Source organism: Sorex fumeus, unplaced genomic scaffold, assembly GCF_029834395.1.
Source record: "Sorex fumeus unplaced genomic scaffold, SorFum_2.1 ptg000054l, whole genome shotgun sequence".
In the NCBI taxonomy this organism is placed as follows: Eukaryota; Metazoa; Chordata; class Mammalia; order Eulipotyphla; family Soricidae; genus Sorex; species Sorex fumeus.
Window position 1 is genome coordinate 26,812,237 of NW_026606111.1, and position 8,607 is coordinate 26,820,843.

Genomic DNA, 8,607 nt, shown 5'->3' on the forward strand with positions numbered 1-8,607 from the left:
TCATTTAAAGAAGCAAATTGTGTGGTGAAGTTGTCAATGCCTTTTTTTTTAAGCTTCTGGAGTTGAGTGACCTGACTTGTCTCTGACCTGTGAGGGTATCTACTTCCCCTTTGCCCTCTAGTCATAGGCCACCCAGGGCTTGCTGGACTGTGAGTGACAGAGTCCACAGCTGGAAGGGACACCCCAGAAGGTGAACTGAGTTACTGACTTCCCTTGAACTCTGGGCCCTCAGAGTCAAGGTGGGGTGCAGCCCTTCTCCTCCTCCATGCCAGATGGATCCTCTTTGATATTACTGTTGTTGTTATATGTATTTGGGGGCAAAGCCCTTGTGATGCTCAGAACTAGCTCCTGGCCCTGTGCTCAGAGATCACTCTTGGCTCTCTTGTATATGTAGGGGGGTGGGGTGGGGGTGGGGGAAAATATACATAGATAACATAGTTCCTGGGATCGAACCAGGATGGCCACATGCAAGGCAAACACTTGAGCCCTAGTACTATCTGTCTAACCTGGGGACTACTGTCTTAACCTGGAGCAATGAACAACAACAAAATACTGACACAAAGTGTTCAGAGCATCTGCACAACAGTTACATAAGCACTGTTATCCCCAAAACTGTTGGAACTACCTGCAACCAATATATAGGATAATGAAATCACAGCAGCTAACACTTCTGTACATTTCTCTGACCATGTACTGTGCACAATTCTTTCCTCTCATCCTTCCCTCCACCCCAGGCTAATGACATGGTTCTTAGCTAGTAATCCCACTTGATGGATGCGGAGACTGAAGCATAGCTGGGGGCTGGCCTTGTGACCTGAGAGCTGGGGTTAAGCCAGCCTGTGCACCTCACTCCCAGCGCACCCCATCATGCTGCTGCCTCTCCCAGCAGGCAGTGGCGGGAGGGAATTGACCATTCTGATTCTCTACATTCGTTCATGCAGAACTTGAAAGTGAAAGAGAAAGGGCCCCAGTCAGGCTCCTAAGGAATAAAAGGCCACCCCCAGAAACTCCTTTGCTCCTCGGAAGGAACCTGGATGCTGTCACTGACCTTTGCCTTTTGCTATTGGCTTCGTTTGGTGTTTTCATGAGGTTATCCTGGAGTTACTTGGTTCTTGGGGTTGAGAGGTTTCGTCCTTTCTTTCTGTGGAAGCATGCCTCTTTGAAGAGCACCTGGTTCATTGAGATTCCTGAGATATCATTCCTGAGGACTCTCTTGCTTTCTTAGTCTTAATGAGCTCTGGCAGTGTGTGGAGATCCCAGGCCACAGTGCAGGCTGACCTAGACAGGTGCTCGCTGGTGAAATGGTGCCAGGGGCTCTGGGCAGGGAGGCCTATGCTTGTTCCCTGCCATGCCTGACACCTGCCCCGTAGTGATCTCTTTAGAATTGGTTGTGGAAGGAATCAGTAAGGCAATCCATCTCTGCACTGAGTCAAACAACTTCACAGCTATGAGGGTGACAATGACCTAAAGGTCTCAAGGTGGGGGACAAACTAGAGGAGACAAAGTAGAAGGACAGAGGAGGAGGGTCTTTGGCACATCTGGTAGTAGAGGTGTTTGCCTTTGTATACCCCAAACATAAGCACTACTGTAAAATAAATAACACTAAAAAATAAAATTGGGGATGGAGAGATAGTACAGTGGTGAAGGTGCTTGTCTTGCATGCGGCTGACCTGGGTTTGATCTACCCTATCCCATATTGTCCCCCTAAGCACCAGCAGGCGTGATTCCTGAGTGCTGAGCCAGGAGTAAGCCCTGAGCATCTCCAGGTGTGGCTCCCCATATCTTAAATAAAGTCACTGTTACTGTCACTGTCCTCCCGTTGTTCATCGATTTGCTCGAGCGGGCCCAGTAACGTCTCCATTGGAGACTTTGTTGTTACTGTGTTTGGCATATCGAATACGTCACGGGTAGCTTGCCAGGCTCTGCCATGCGGGCGAGATACTCTCGGTAGCTTGCCGGGCTCTCCGAGAGGGGCAGAAGAATAGAACTCGGCTCAGGCATGTTGGCTGCGTGCAAGGCAAACGCCCTACCACTGTGCTATCGCTCCAGCCCGTCTTAAATAAATAAATTTTTATTTACTTATTTATCATTTTTTTATCTTAAATAAATAAATAATAAATACATTTAAAAAAATAGAAGAATCCAGACTTTCCAACCACTTATTTGCCTGGATTCAAGCTGTGTAATGGCAGACAGGGGCCTTCAGTCTACTTCAGCCTCCATGTTTCCCATCTGTGCAATGGGTGTGCCTGGGCACCGTCCCTGCAAAGCTGAAAGGGTTACAGGACTCATGTGAGAGGTGTTCGAAACAGTGCCAGACCCATAGACAGTGTTTGCTCTGGCTGTGGCAGCAAATATGACCCCAGAACTGGCTCATCTCCCTCCCACATGTGGCCCTCTTTCTGGTCCATTTTCCAGAAAATAAGCTTTGTGGTGTCTGTATTAGTCAGGAGTCCCACTTGAATACTCCCTACCAAAGTGTCTTTGGGCCTGCAGGTGGGTGAGGTGGGCTGCCTGAACTCACAGTGGGCACAGCAAGGACAGAGAGCCCATGTAGTACCCCTCCCAGGAGACAGAGGCTCTATGTCATAGCAATAGCTGAAAATCTAGCTCCACTTGCTGAAACCTCCTTCTAAAGTTTTATCAAACTTTTCATTATATTCTTTGATCAAATTTATTCATTTATTTTGATTTAGGGGCTACACCTGGCAGTGCTAGGGGCTACTCCCAGCTCTGTGCTTGGGGGACCATGTGGTGCTAGGGATAGAACCTAGACAAAGTATGTGCTAACTCCATGGAGTTATCACTCCTGCTGCTTTTAAAGTTTTAAAATTCTCTTTCTGTTGTTACAGTCAGAACAAGGAAGTTCAGTCATTCTAAGAGGAAGGACAGGAGAGGTCTGGCAGATAAAAGGCAGATCCCATAGCTAGGATGGAGGCATTGCTGGGACTCTCAGGGGAATTAGGGTGCAGGTGCCAGGGGAATCCAGCAGTAGGCCTCAGTTAAGGGGGACTTAACTTTCTACAGGCCAAAAAAAGTGGTCCATTTTTAAATTTGTCCATATAGCCCATAGTTTGGGATACTGTCTGTGTGCAGAGAGCCAGGGCTTGGAGATGACTAAGACAATATCTCCCCCATGAGGAATTTTCCTTCTGTGGTCATTCGTATCTGCTCGGTGCCAACCGAGAACATGGTCACACAACCTGGATGATGTCCTGGGAATCCTCAGACTAAGCCATAACCTGCCAAGGGTTCTCAGAAAGTTTTTAAGAATCGCATCCCTTTGTCCAGTGGGAAAACATATCTGGAATTCTTGTTGCCATGTGTAGGAGTCTCAATCCTGGTGGGTGGAGGGAGGACATCCAGGGTACTGGTCAGTCTTGTGCAGGACTCTATGCTTAAGAGTCAAAGTCCCATCACTCACACCCATCAAGAGACCACAATACCCCAAAACACACTCATCATGCACGCACATACACACATATATTCTCACACACACCTAAAGTCCATAAAATAACAACTATTATGCCTATACAACAAATTGGAAACTGTTGTGAGGCGCTGTGAGTGTATAAAATGATATAGTGACTAGAGTAATGGTATGGAGAAGCTTGAGAAACTAAAAACAGAAGTTCCTATTATGTAACAATCTTACTGGTTATATATCTAGGAGAATTCAAAGTAGGGTCCATAAGAGACACTTGCAAGCCTCTGTTCATAGTAGAATTATTCACAACAGCCAAGAGGTGGGAGTATCCAAGTGTTCATGGTTGAATAAATGGATAAACAAAAGGCAGTAGGCACATGTGATATAATATTTTTATCTTTATGAAGACAATTATGTCATATGTTACCACATGGATGAAACTTGAAGACATTAAGCTAAGTGAAACTGTCCAGTCACACAAAGACAAATACCACCTGATTTAAGACTATGAGGAAGTCAGACTTGGAGAGAAAGGAAAATAGTGGTTTCTAGGGACTCTAGGGGGGGTGGAAGGGAAGTGGGGGAGCTGTGGTTTAAAGGGTATAGTTTCATATTTGCAAGATGAAGTGCTCTAGAGATCAGTTTCACAACAATATAAATATACTTAGCATGACTAAACTGTACACTTAATGTATGATAACACTTAATGGCTGTGGGTGCCTGGACTCAAGTGGAAGAGCAAGAGGGGTGTGTGTGTGTGTGTGTGTGTGTGTGTGTGTGTGTGTGTGTGTGTATGTGTGTGTGTGTGTATATGTGTAAAAGAAAGGATAGATGGATGGATGGTTGATGGATGGAAAAGTGGGTGGATGAATAGGTAGGTGGATGGATGAGTCGATAGATAGATGGTGAATTGGAAGTAGAGAAGGGAATGAATTCTTATTGTCTTCATCATTATCCACAATATGTATAATGGCATCATTATCCATATATGCCATTATACATAAAAGGCATAATGTACCTACTGCCTTTTGTTTATCCAATATACCCATAATATACCCAAATGAATCTGGTCATTAGAAAGTCTGTGGCTATTTTTGCTTGCATGAGGCTGCAAAGGAAATGAATGGCACCCAGGGACTGACCGTATCTCCAAGTTCCCAACTTTCTATCAAGAGAGAAAAAGACAATAGTTTGGAGCTAGCATGCAAATGCAATAGTTGAAATCCTATCCCTGTCACTTGGCCAGTGGCAAGATGGCGAGATGACTGAGCTCCCCACTGCCGCCTTTCCTCATCTGTAAAAGATGAGCCAAACTCCAGGCATACGGTAAGGACTCTGCATGTTATCCTACAATAGGTCCCAGCATTTTGCCCTGTATGCTGTGTTCATGTTTATAAGTCTAGGATTCACTGATAGGGTTGAAAATAAATCAGAAAATTCATCTTGCACCTGAGCATCTCTGGGTGTGGCCCAATCCACCACCCAACCCTGCAACCTGCCAAAAATTAATAATAGTAATAAAGAAAGAAAAGAAGAAGAATATCTGAGAGCCAGGAGATGCTTAATGGGCTGAGAACATGCTTTGCATGCAGGAGCCCTGGATTCAGTCCCTGGAATTGCATAGTCTCTTAAGCACTGCTGGGTGTGGCTCAAAAATCCAAAAAAAAAGGAGGAGGCATTTCTGTTCAGGATGAACTGATGGCTTGACTAACCCTTCTAGATCAGAAGACTGGGTGGCACAGTAGTACCTAGAATCATTTTGCTGAGACTGGGAAGGCCAGCCAAAGAGCAGATTGGAATGTCAGCCAGGTGAAGAAGTGGCGGATCCTGTGGGCTCCGAACACAGTTTCCTTCTCCACACACACCCTCCGCACACCCCGTGCCCAGGCTGCGTGGGAGGAGCAGCCTGAGTGGGTGTGTAGTCAGCGAGAGGCCACGCGTGCAGGAAGTGTGGGGCCCCTTGGGCAGGGCCTCCTCTGGGGGCTGGTGCCTCCCATCCAGGCTCCAGTCTCCTCGGAAGAATCTTCCAGACTAACTCCCGAGGGTGCATTTAAAAACCGGTTCTTCCAGCTCTTCACAGCAACTCCTGACAAAACATACACCCAGGTGTTCTAATGAGGGTGGGAGGGGAGGCTGGATTCTAGGAATTTAGTGGCTGCCTCCCCTGCAGGTCACTCTGGGGTTGGGGCCCTGGCAGGCTTGCCATGGGCATAAGCTCCCAGTCAAGCTAAGTGCTCCCCACATCCCTGTGTCTGGGACCCTACGCCCTCTTCCACTGCTCCATGAGTATGTCCTCTAGTCTTAGGGCCCTTGGCACTCCTGCAAGGTGAGAACTGTAGAATCATTAGGCCTGAAGAGGAAGGATTCTTTGTCAGAAGGGTCACTCAGAGCACAGCCTCTTTGGGGGAAATGGAGATTTTGCCCCATCCTCTCACCTGCCCGGTGAGGTGGGGATAGTTATTTTTGTTATTTAAAGAGAAGCTGAGGCTCAGAGGAGGTTTGGTGCTGGTGGAAGGTCTTCCAGTCTTCAGAGGTGGGGATTTAAAACTCATGTATGAAGCTCCAAATCCTACCATGGCCACTTCCCCTTTCTGCCTCAGACTGAAGCAGAAATGGGCAGCCTGCACAGTCCATCTCATCAGGGCTTATAGGCAACCCCTTGTGGGGAGTGGGTGCTAAAACCTTCCAGTGCTTCACCTAAAATAGGATGACCACACCCCTTTGACCAAAACTCTTCTCAGAGGACCAGCAAGATAGTTCAGTGCCTAAGGTGCTTGCCTTGCACACTGGTGACCCTTGTTCTATCTCTGACACCACCTATGGTCCCCTGAGCTCTGCCAGGAGTGATCCCTGATCACAGTGCCAGGAGTAAACCCTAAGCACTACTGTGTGTAGCTCAAAAACCAAAAAGGAAAGAAAATACAGTAGTGACTTCTTTGCTGATCTGATCAAGTTAGAACTCTATCCAACAATACAAAGTACTGAACAACATATGGACAAAATATTAAATTTCTGTTGCCTTTATTCCTTTAAATTTTTTTTTCTGGGTCACACATGGCAGCGCTGAGGTCTTACTTCTGATCCTTTGGGTTTCAGGATCTTGGCAGGGTTTACGGTACCATATGTGGTGCCAGGGATCAAGCTAGGGTAAGCCACATGCCAGGCAAGTGTTTAACCCCCTAGCACAGTAGGTAGGGCATTTGCTTGCATGTGGCCAACCCGGCTGCCCAAGTTCAATTCCTCCACCCCTCTGAGAGAGCCCAGCAAGCTACCGAGAGTATCTCGCCCGCACTGCAAAGCCTGGCAAGCTACCCATGACGTATTCAATATGCCAAACACAGTAACAAGTCTCACAATGGAGATGTTACTGGGCTCACTTGAGCAAATCGATGAACAATGGGAGGACAGTACTACAGTGCAGTGCTACTGTCTCTCTGGTCCTGCTCATTTTTTCTTTCCAGGATCATCTTCAGTCTGGAGAGGAAAACAGTTCTACAGACTTGGAGTTGGAGCCTATAATTCAAGAGCTGCCTGAGGAGTACAGTGGGGTAGATAGGAGTCCCCAGCCCCTGCCTAGGCTCCCTGTCCCCAGCTATCAGAGGAAGTGGAACTCAGCTTGCCCTGTGGCTGCTGTTAATCTTGCACAGACCAAGGTAACTCACTTCCAGCCCATAGAAATGAGGGGGGCAACATTTCTAGTTGTCAAAGGAGACTTTGGACTCTGCAAACTTCATCCCCACATGGGTGAGGAAAAGCCCAGTGAAAGCCTTGCTTTTTCAGCCCCTTAAAAACAGGAGCAAAGGGTCTGGTGGAAAGCAGTCCTTCCGGTCTCCCCCCATCTCCTCTTCTAATGGGGCTGCTGGGCTGTGGGACTAGCAGATCTGGGAGATGTTGATATGCAGTATATCCAGTTTGTAGCAAGGCAGATGATGATGTCTCTTGTGACTTCCTTATTGGCAAAAATGGAGAAGTGTGAGCCAGGTGTGCTTTTGTGTGGAAATGATGTAGGTAAGTGGACAGGGAAGGGCCCCCATGACAATGGATTTCCTGGGAAATAATAAAATCAATACCCCAAGGCTACAAAGAGCCCACCTTGTGAGCACAGGAATGGAAGGCCTGATAAAACCCTCACCTGACACCAGCAACAGCTATAGAGAAGACTGGATCCTCCTCAGAGAGAAGCTACAGCAGGAACAAAAGGCCAGGAAAGGAATTTTATCCACCACTCCCCAACTCCCTTTCAACCACCCTAGCCATGAACTCCTGCCGAGCTAGAAAGCCCCACGTGGGGCATCTTGGGAAAAACCCTATAAAAGCCACCTTGAACAAAGAAAGCACGTGCATAAGCTGTCTGAGCTCATATGCTGCTTGTGCCCACGTGGCTGAGCACATGTGTTGCCCGAGCATTTGTGTCGCCCGCATGCTTTCTTATCTAATGCTGAGATGTATACTGGGGCTCTCTCACTATAGAGAAGCTCACGTTCTTCCTTCCACGTTACTCTCTCTCTCTTTTTGCTCTCCCTCCTTCTCCTTCCTTGAAAACCCTCCAAATAAAAATCTGTTTTCACTTCACTGCTCATCTACTCCTGAAATTCCTTTCTGTGAGGAAGATAAGAACCTATAAGTCCCATGTAAGGCCTAGGACTGACTCTCCTTTCCTACAAGGAGTAAGTCCTCACTTCATCCTGAGTCCTCGCCTTTTCTGCCAGTCACAAGGTAGCAGAGGTGGCTTGGGAGAGAGTGACCTTCTCTCTCCTCCCTGTCTCACATAAGCCACCTGTGAAGGCCCACCAACTTCAGAAGAACACACACAGAGCCAATGAGCCCCAGAACCTGAGAAACAGTGTGGGCTGGCAGCTCAGGGTAGGGTTATAGAGCAGAGTAACAGTCTCTGCTTTCAACTACTGTTTGAATTTTTTTGTTTGTTTGTTTTTGTTTTGGGGCCTATAACAACAAACCTCACAATTTGTTGTGAGACATTACTGGTGCCTGCTCAAGCAAATCGATGAACAATGGGAGGACAGTGCTACTAGACAATGCATTTTGGAGCCATACCTGCCTTGCTTGGGCTACTACTGGCTCTGTGCTCAGGGATCACTCATGGGAGTACTCAGTGGACACCATCTGTGGCCACAGGGATTGAACTGGGGGTCGATGAAATGAAAGGGCATTCACCCCTG